Source organism: Rhincodon typus, chromosome 17, assembly GCF_021869965.1.
Source record: "Rhincodon typus isolate 14 chromosome 17, sRhiTyp1.1, whole genome shotgun sequence".
Classification (NCBI taxonomy): domain Eukaryota; kingdom Metazoa; phylum Chordata; class Chondrichthyes; order Orectolobiformes; family Rhincodontidae; genus Rhincodon; species Rhincodon typus.
In genome coordinates, this window is record NC_063348.1 from 13,899,123 (window position 1) to 13,906,746 (window position 7,624).

Sequence of the window (7,624 nt, forward strand, 5' to 3'; positions counted from 1 at the left end):
TGTGTGTGTGTGTGTGAGTGAGTGAGTGTGCACGAGTGCGCGTGTGCATGCACATTAACAGGTGCACACACATATGCACACACATACACATTAACAGGCATACATACACATATACAGGCACACACAGAGACACAGACTGAGAAACATGCACATGTATAGGCACACACACAGACATACACACACATGCACACACATACACATATACAGGCACACGCACACATGCAGATATACAGGCACATACACAGGCACACACAGAGTCAGTGGCATGACACAGTGAATCTCTAGTCGAAGTGGAGATGGATTTAAACAACACTGACTCCAGATTTGCCAAACCTTACCTTGACAAATCATTCAAAAAGGTCTCACTAATTTAATACATTTTCTGTTGCACATTTTTGATTGTATGTCGTTTCTCTGCCATTTCAGTCCAGCCATTCTCACTGAACCTGCATTTCGTGACAGAAGAAACATACTGCTTGTTATTCCTTTTCCCTTTCTGAAAGATATTTTTTGTGAAAAAGAGAAATCAGACAATGGGAAATTCAGTATCAACTTTGACAATCATTTCCAGGTTTTGTTTTTCTGACTGAAAACTCTATTCTGCACAATACTTAAAGGCAAATAAAAGAAATGCAATTTTCCTTCACTTGCCATCCAGAAGTGCCTGTTGAGATGCTCCATGACTGGCATGCCCCCACAAACACAACATTCATAGCTAACGAGAAAAAGATTACATCTAAGGTGTTGTTAACTGTCAATATCAGAATCTGGAAGAGAGACAAAGTCGGAGCGAACAGGGATGATTGATGGTGAATATTAATAGAAGATAGTGCTTTCATTTCCAATGGAAGGATCGGTTTTAATAGATAAGAGAAGTTTCACAAAAGGAAGAGAGGTTTAGATAACTTAAGTGATAGGAGGATTACTATTTAATTTGGCTTTTCAAATCTGCTCCCCTATTCAATATAATCCTGGCTAATTATCTCCCAGATTCCATTTCTCCAAATCCCAATCCCCATATCCCTATCAACTCAACCTTAAACGTACTCAGCGATGGAACATCCACAATGGACAATGATTGGCAGTTCCAGAACACACTAAGTGAAGAAATCTCTCTTCGTCTCAGTCCTAAATGACTGCACCATTATCCTTCACTTACGTGGAAATTATCACTAAATCTGAAGGTATCAAGGAAAGCCTTTTACCTCGATCAGACCTGTTCTGGTTTTTTGAATGAGCAGTTGAGTACTCTCAGTCACCTGCTCTTTCCCCAGAGCACAGCAGATTTTCCTTTTGAAATATATATCTCATTAACCTTTTACAAGTTTCTATGGAGTCAGTTTCCTCAATAGGCTCCTGACATATTTAAACTCAGGGGAGCATGCATCAAGCTAGGCTTTCTGTCACTCCCCCACAGATGAGGGAAAGTGTAAATATATCTTATAATCAAAGCAATTACACATTGCCAGGAAAGTGAGACCCATAGGAGTCATTTATTACCAACGTGGGTGATTCAACAGATGCTCCTTTTTATGCCATTCCTTTTAATATATATATGAGGCAGAGGCTGGTTTAATGAAGTTTTGATTTCAGTTGTATGTTACTGATGCTGTTATGTCTGTTCTAGGTTGATAGTTAGAAGAGCATTCTGGATTTTTAGTTCTATTGACATATTTCTCATGCCTAGTCAGTGTACTGACTGTGTGATATTACTTACCCTGTTCTCATTGCAAGCAAACGAAAGAACATTCCAAATCTACACGACATGTCCTGTGGCCAGGCAGCAACTGCAATGTCATAGGCAATAATAAAAAAAAAGCAGGCAGTTCAGATTACTGCTATCAGACTCCATAGCTGGCAATTCGTAATCACTAAACCTACACTGATTATATTATTGCCATGTCAATGCTGGTTCAAAACTTGTGAACATCCCAACTATAATGAGGTCAGGTAGAATATGAGTTCCCTGATTGAGAATGTTAATTTGGTCCAATCAGGGAGCCCAGGTTAACATAAAGGGATGAGTGTCAGGGATACTGACACTCATGGACTTGACTCTGAATGAGGCAGTACTATAGTCAAGGCCTGTTCGTGTGACTTGGTGACAGGATATTACCCTTTGTGGAGTTATTTCACCCACTGAGTAGCTGGAGTGTACACAGTGGCTCAATACAATGCAATTGCCAGTTCGGATTGAGCTGGCTGATCTCTGAACTCAGTCAGCAGGGAGAAGGCAAATTTGCCTCAACGCCTCAGGTTTGGGAATCAGTAGGTGCTGTGACCTTTGTACTGAAAACAGAGGATCAGGACAGGATCAGGCTCAGCTACAATGCAGTCCTCTGGCCTATCGAAATTCATTAGATGAAGTACTGGAGAGTGATCAGTGTCCAATGGATGTTCTTCCAAGACGAGATGGTTTGGTTACAAACCAGAATAACTGTCACACCAGAGAAAGGAAGGACATCCAGAGCCTGGATAATATATGATCCAATGATTAAAACAAACAGAGAAAGGTAGCTACTGTGAAAAGGTAGATATTTTTGTATTGTCTGAAAGGAACTAGGATCTAATTAACCAGCAACAATTTGTTATGTGTAAATATTCCAGGAGGCACTACAGGGTCATATGAGATTCTTAGAACACTAGTCTAAGATAATCTTCTTACCAGGCAGGCATGTTAAACACAAAGAGCTGTAGCCTTTTATTTGTAACATATAGGCATGTGTAAACAACCAGGGGCATGTTGGTAGGTTCATAATTTAGTGGATAAACCAGTAGGAGACAGAAATGGTAGAATCCAATTTAGAAAGGAAATAAGGGGGACAATGAAAGTGTACGAGTATATATTAATGAACAACAAAAGGGAATGCAACATAACATGCGTGGATTATAGAAGTAGTTAAAGAAAGGATGGTATCAATTAGGTATCAATAATGGAGATCTCCTAGCAGAAGGTTAGGGCATTGCTGATATCTTACATTAGTATTTTTCTTTTGTCTTCATTAGCATTGAGTATGCAATCAATGTGGAGTCTGCAGAGACTCCAGCCAGAGTCTTTCAATCATGGTTAGATATGCAGTTGTGCTGAGGGACTGGAGGATTGGAAATGAAAATACTCTTGTTCAAAGAAGGGCAGACAGAAGGAGGCAACTGCAGGGCAGTCAGCCTAATGCTGGTGCTAGAGATAATGATCAGCAACAGAGTCCCCTGCCGCATGGTTAAAAAAAACCTGGTTTAATCAAAGACTGCCAGTATGAATTTGAAAAAGGCAAATTGTATTTGACATATTTGAGTTTTTCCATGGAAAGGGCTGATTTGAATATAATTAGTATGTATAAATGGACTTTAATAAACTTGTAACAATACCATTAAAGCCTATGGGATTTAAAATGCAGTATGGATCTGACATTGGCTAAGCAATATACAGCAGAGATGATTTGATGAAACACCTTCACTACAGAAACATATCCCTGGATAAACACAGACACTATCTCATCGCATGTAATAGTAGATGCATGTTTTTTGGTTTAAAACTTCATGATTGTTCATGTACCTCATGTTAAAGTCTACCTTAGTTTTTCAATGAGGTTTTATGAAAGGCTGGCCAACAGGTTCAAACTAAATGAGAGTGTTTCATGTGAACTAGTGTTTAGTTTCTAATAGTGAAGGACTAATGCTGCTTTGGCCACTGCTTCTAGTCCTCCTGCCAGAGAGCTGCTCTCATGAGACATCACGTATCTGTCTTGTGCCATACATACATTCCCACTGCATTTGTCTGTAACCACTCACTGACATCTACCATCCAACTCTTCTTAAATCAACCCCTCTTTCTGGTGCTCTCTTCTTTATCACAAGGAGAGATCTCTAGAAATTTTCAACTGGCTGAAATATTGACCTTGTCTTTTCTGGAAGTCACTAGTTTAGAGTTCCTTCTGCTTTTCCAATTTCAATTACTTTTTCAAATTTAATACGGTCTGTTTTTGAAATTTGTAAACTTATGTCTTCTCGTCCAGGTTCCTCTGCTGGTCTCCACTTACTATGAGCAACTAAATGTGAAGAAAAAGTTGACTGGTCTTATCCCACAACACTCGCTCACAAACCAGTTCCTTCACCCACTGCTGGACTTCAACTCAATCACCATTTCCTCAATGCGGGTCTTGACATTGGTCACCCGATCCGGCCCCAGAATTGTGCCTTTCTCCTTGCTGGATGTCTAGGACCAGCTGAACAAGATGGTCAGCTTCTCTGCACACAGCCATTCCTCCAAAACCTCCTCCCTTTTGATGACATTGGAGATGATGGTGATGTCCTTTCAGGCAACCTCCTTCTTTCTTTTAAAAAGACGTCATTCAGCGTTAGAATGATCTGGACTTTCTGAGCCAGAGAGACAGCTGTCCATTTGATTTCGACAGGGTTCTCCCTATAACCACTTTAACAGCACAGAAATGGTAGAAAATCCAACAAAGGAGAGATAGCATGTCGTTTTGGTCTTTGTTTTAAAGTATTAGGCCCTAATCAAGTTTGCACGTCAACCTCTTGAAAACATTATTCGTGTAAAAGTTGACCCTTAAATGTTTGCTCAAAACTTTGGCCTTCAAAATATGACTTTTATATGGTAGGTGTATGGCAACCAATATAGTGGGACAAAATGTTTTTACAATAGTTGGATGTTTTACCATCACAATTTGTTGATGAACTACTTGAAACTCTCAGCATTTTGCAAAAAAAATTGAAACTTTGTTGATTTTTTTTCTCAGTCGCTGAATCTGTAATGTGTAAAATAACAGTTTCTTTGATAATTTAATAGCTTTAAATTTGGAAGTTTGAATGTCTCAAGTGACAGTGGAGACAGTAAACTTGCTCATCTCTAGTATTTGAAGAATTTGCGAATGAAAAAAGCATATATCCTGGATTCTCATAAGGTTTAGTTCAGTCAGGCTACCCTTTAACAATTTAAGATTCTGTGGGTGAAAACAAACTTCTACAAGACTTCTTCAATTAAGATGCTCAACAATAGATTTTAAAGAGCAGGCACAAACAGGAAATGAACTGAAAGAATTTTCCCAGAAGATAGGACTGAGGCTCCTGTAATATACTTTATGACCAAAACCCTGATCCACAGAATGAAATGTTACATGAATGAATTACTGGATAAAGAAATGAAGCAGAGTAGTCTGAATTCAAAATGGGAGAACTGGGAATCCAGCAATTTAAAGATAAGGTCGACAAGCTCCTTCAAGAACATTTAAGAAGAAGTAAGTTTTTGGTGTTGCTTTGGATGTGACTGTTCAGGAAAAGCAAACCTCACCCTGCTTACTGCTTATGTTTGATGCAGGCTCATGTGTCATGTCAGGCCAATTCTATTTGCATAGTCAATTGTAAATAAAGCACCGGAAGTCAGTGTTGGAAAGATGGAAGTGGACACAGCTATTGTGCTGTGTTTGTTTCTCTTGAAAACACTCAACTCTGTTCCCCTCAAATGCTGAAATTGTTGGATGACAGAGACTTGTCTGTTTAGGTCTGTCCAAGTTTGTTTGCTCCTGTGGGTTGGGATCCAGCTTGCAAGCTGTAATGTTGCCTTCCAGACAGTCTGTCTATCCAGGCTTGGGGTGTTCTGCGATGTGGGTTACTTTGCTCAACTGCTAATAGAATAATGCCTTTGATATAAGGGTGCCCTCTGTACAAAGCACATGACCAAGCCAGCCAATCAGAGCTCTGATGAACATGCCCTTGTTGCCAACACAATAATCCACAACATTGGCACCCCGCAAGGCTGTGTACTCAGCCCCCTAGTGTAAACCCTGTACATTCAAGACAGTGTGGCCAAACTTCATCCGAACTGCATCTACAAGTTCACTGACGATACCACCGTGGTAGACCAGATATCAAACAATGACGAGACAGAATACGGGAAAGACGTAGAGTGCTTGGTGATGTGGTGTAAAGATAACAATGTCTCCCTCAACATCAGCAAAACTAAGCAGCTGATCTTCTTCAGGAAGCAAGGAGAAGGGTGCGCCCCGATCTACTTCAATGGTGCTGAGGTGGAAATAGATGAGAGCGTCAAGTTCCTAGGATTGACGATCACCAACAATCTGACCTGGTCCAGCAAGTTGATGCAATGTTCAAGAAGGTACTTCCTCAGCAGGCTAAGGAAATTTGGCATGTCCATAAGGCCTCTCACCAACATGCACCATAGAAAGCATTCTATCTGGATGCACCACAGCTTGGTACAGCAACTGTTCTGCCCAGGACGGTAAGAAACTACAGAAAGTTGCAAACATAGCTCAGACCATCACATAACCCAAACTTCCATCCGTTGACACCATCTAGACCTCACGATGCCACGGAAAGGCAGCCAACATCACCAAAGACCCCTCACACCCCAATTATAATCGCTTCCAACCGTTTCCGTCAGGCAGGAGATACAAAAACTTAAACACATGTACCAACAGGTTCAAGAAGAGCTTCTTCCCCTTGTTATTAGACTGCTGAATGGACCTGTCAAATTTTAAATCTAATGTTGATCTCGGTCTTATAGGGTTCTGGTTTGCAATCAGTAATTTGCTGATTTTTAGGTGATTCGAATCACCCCTAGATCCCTGGTTCTTGACACTGGATTTATTTAGGGAATGTGAAATGAAGAAGGCAGTAGACAGGTGTTTCGGGGCAAAATAATCTCTGCATTTATTTAAATACAGAACGATAAGTATAATACAAGAAATAAAGGCAAATGTAATACACAATGAAATTAACACAATTGTACAGAGGACAGTAATTAAATACACTCAGATTAACCACAGGTTAAACACCATTAGAAACTAAACAACAATTTTAATCACAGACACTTTAATCAGTTTTCCTATCCTTGGGGTTCCCTGTACTGTCATCACCCACTTTCCCGTCCCTGCTAGCTATGTTGAATACTTTGCTCACCACTGGGGGGAATTTGAAGTACAGCCTGGCTGTTCCTGCTTGCCATAGCCGATACTTCGATGAAGACTGCGGACGGTGTAGGCCTTCACTCTGGGTTGAGCGCACTGATGTGGTGGGGTGTGTTTTATCGGGTCAGTACTTGGTTTTCCTTACTTGTGGTGGTTTTCATGGGCCTAGTTATCACCTCAGGATGTGTCTGAGGCCATGTGGTGTCGGTGGTTTTTGGAGGTTGGTGGTTCTTAAGTCTGCTGGTGGTTGTCGGTTGCTGGTGTTTCCCCTTGTATGGAACAGGCCTGTGTCAGGAAGTTTCGGAATTACTATCCAGATCTCTCTTCCAGAGATAGCTCTTGGAAATAGCGCTGGGATTAGCTGTTGGAATTCTTCTTTTGGGGATCACTGTTTGGACTACCTCCTGGACAATAGGAGAGGATTGCGCTCAGGGAGATTGCTGTTTGGGATTTGTCTTCTGGAGATTGCTGCGGGGATAGCTGTCTGGGCCGTAGCTTTCTCTGTGGTGAGATCGGGGCCTGCATTTATACTAATTGCAGGCCTCTTATCTTCACACCAAATCTGTGCTTGCCATTGTGTTACTGGTGTTTCCTTTGAGGTCAATTGGCCTTCTGATAGTTAAGAATATGTGTGAATGAATATTGATGGATATTGAACGTCTGGCATCTGCATAGATTCC